At 33.1% G+C, this 2500-nt stretch overlaps 1 protein-coding gene across 1 annotated transcript in view; it reads left to right on the forward strand.

The window, feature by feature from the left end:
- The window catches only part of LOC125026248 (G-protein coupled receptor GRL101-like), a 417698-nt gene extending 416140 nt beyond the window's left edge, over positions 1-1558 (forward strand). Inside the window, 1 exon segment of the mRNA XM_047614550.1 lies at positions 1-1558. This exon segment is cut by the window's left edge and continues 1067 nt beyond it. The gene's annotated coding sequence lies outside the window, so the exon portion shown is untranslated.
- The last annotated feature ends 942 nt before the right edge of the window (positions 1559-2500 follow it).

Here is a 2500-nt window from a genome sequence, read left to right on the forward strand (position 1 = left end):
CACTTTCCGAAGAGTACAGTCTGTTGACCCCGTCTGTGTGCTTTCTTTTATGAAATTTCATGTTTATATTACCATATAGTACATGGTATCAAATCATTTAGTCTTTATGTATTAATTTTCCGTCATATTAAAATTTCGTTTTTGTATGACAAGACATTGGAAGGTAAATTGTATATTTTTCCAAGTACTGTGACATGTTTGCGGCTAACATCTAAGTGGGTCATGGGAAGCAAGAGGGAGACTTGCAAGTGCTCCAGATACCTTATTATACATGTGTTATATTAAACAAACAAACAAAATAAATAAAATAGATCGGCAGTGAGGTTATCACTTCCAATGAAAATATCAGAATTGCTGCTATTGTTGTATATTAAATATTGATATTTATCAAACCTTTCGAAAATAAGATTAGCTTGCATAATGCAGATCTGTGACGACGCACATCATTGGTATATCAGTACTGTTATGCAGATAATATTAACGTAATATGCTATCCTATAAAATACTTTTGTTTAGTTGTAAGGGAAACTTTTCCCCAGAGAAAAAGATTACACCCATTATAAAAAATCACTATTTTTTTTAGGAAAATTATTTGCAAAATTTGGACTGAAGACCTTACGTTAAGTTCAACACAATGATCATACTAGTGACAATTACATGTGCAAATACAATTGTCAACAGGAAAGTAAAACTTCTGAAGGTATGCCCACACTGAGAAAGAACATATAAATACGAGATGCTTATAGGGATAAGCATTATGCTCTTGATGAGTAGTGATTCTAGCATGGAAAGTGGCTTTTAGAAAGGGCATCAATTACCTAGAATATAAGCAGGTCACAGAGTCTAATGCTCTTACCTAGGACGGTTTATAAGCATGTAAATATAGCAGTACCACAATTCTTACTATTACTCTTCTTCTTTTTTCTAATCTCGTGCCAAGGATCTAGGTTCATGGCAAGTGCTCAATATTGGGTTTGTGACCTAACATTCCATACAATTCCAAATCTAATTGTAATAGACTTAAATAGTATACGTTTAAATGTACTTTGTCTGTGTATCCAGTTTGTATCTGGGAGATGTTGATAGTAAGTACAATTGTATTTGTCTGATTGGAACGCGAGAGTGAAAAAAGTATATATGTAAATAACAAATTGATAATAATAATGTCGTGTTAAAATAAGAGGGAAAATGTGATACATGTATCTGTGACTAAGCGGTTTACATAACATCCATATCCAGTCATACATATAAAATAACGTTATCACTGTCACTTCTGAATTTCGCTATTTCATCTATCACTTTCGGACCATGACTGTTTTTCTACCTAAGATTAGGTGATTTTGTTTCCCATGGAAGCTCCCTCAAACTAAAAATCAAAAAGAAGGTACAAATAATATTTGACTATACTTATACTCAAGAGAAGATTCAGTATACATTTTAATGAGTCTTTTTTTCCCTTAATGTGTTCACTTGGTCACATGGTTGTATCGATATACTCGGTAAGTGTTCACATGTATTTTTTGTGTAAACTATTTCTGGAAATAAAATGAGGATGTAGTGTTTTTTTTCCGTTAACCATCAAACTGTCATAAACCATTCGGATCTCTTTAAGTTTCCCTTTGATTTGCAGCTTGATTTTCTGTAGTGACTGAAAAAAATATAGAAACGCGCAGTTATGTCTATTAAAAAGAAAAAAAAAAAAAAATAATAATAACAAAAACTAATGATTCAGAGATATAAAAAATCACGTACGAATGATAAACAAGAAATATAGAAAGAGTGTGTAACTGAGAGTAAAGAGACAGAATATATCCAATAATAACGGAAAATATCTGCGTGTTTATGATCAGTTTTCCGTGTTAGAAATAGTTTTACTACTATTAACTGCTTCACTGCTGGACAGAGATCAGCAAATTCATCTTATTCCACTTGCTTTCTTGTCTCGCTTTCTTGAGTTTTCCTTTTAGTTTCTCCTTTGAATGTCCTGAATGTTGTGGGAATTGAGGGTAATACGTCAGAAGAAGAATTTTGTGCATTACTTGAAACCGAAAGAAAGAGAGAAGAAACGAGACAGAATTGAAAATCGTTTTCGGAATATTCTTATTTATATTTCCTTATTTTCTCTCCCTCGTACATAATTCTGAATTTATATGAGAAACATTTTGGGGAGAGAAACAAGAGGAAGGAGAGAGTAAGGATAACGTTGACGGATTAAAAAGTTCTTAAACGATTTCTCAGTTTGTCACACTCACTCTCTCGCTCATACACTCTCAATCACTCTTACTCTCACTTGCTCACGCTCACTCACTCACGCACTCGTTCATTCACTCACGCTCACTCAATTGCTCATTCGCTCATTCACTCGCTCACTATCTTTGATTCTCTAAAAGCGATAAAGAAATATGAAAGAATAAAATCTCTCCTATACGTGAGCAGGACAGGGTGTTAATCAAAGCACCCATAACATTTTTTTTTTTTTTTTTTTTTTCCAGGAGGCTTA

The sequence above is a fragment of the Penaeus chinensis genome, chromosome 6 (genome assembly GCF_019202785.1).
Source record: "Penaeus chinensis breed Huanghai No. 1 chromosome 6, ASM1920278v2, whole genome shotgun sequence".
NCBI lineage: Eukaryota > Metazoa > Arthropoda > Malacostraca > Decapoda > Penaeidae > Penaeus > Penaeus chinensis.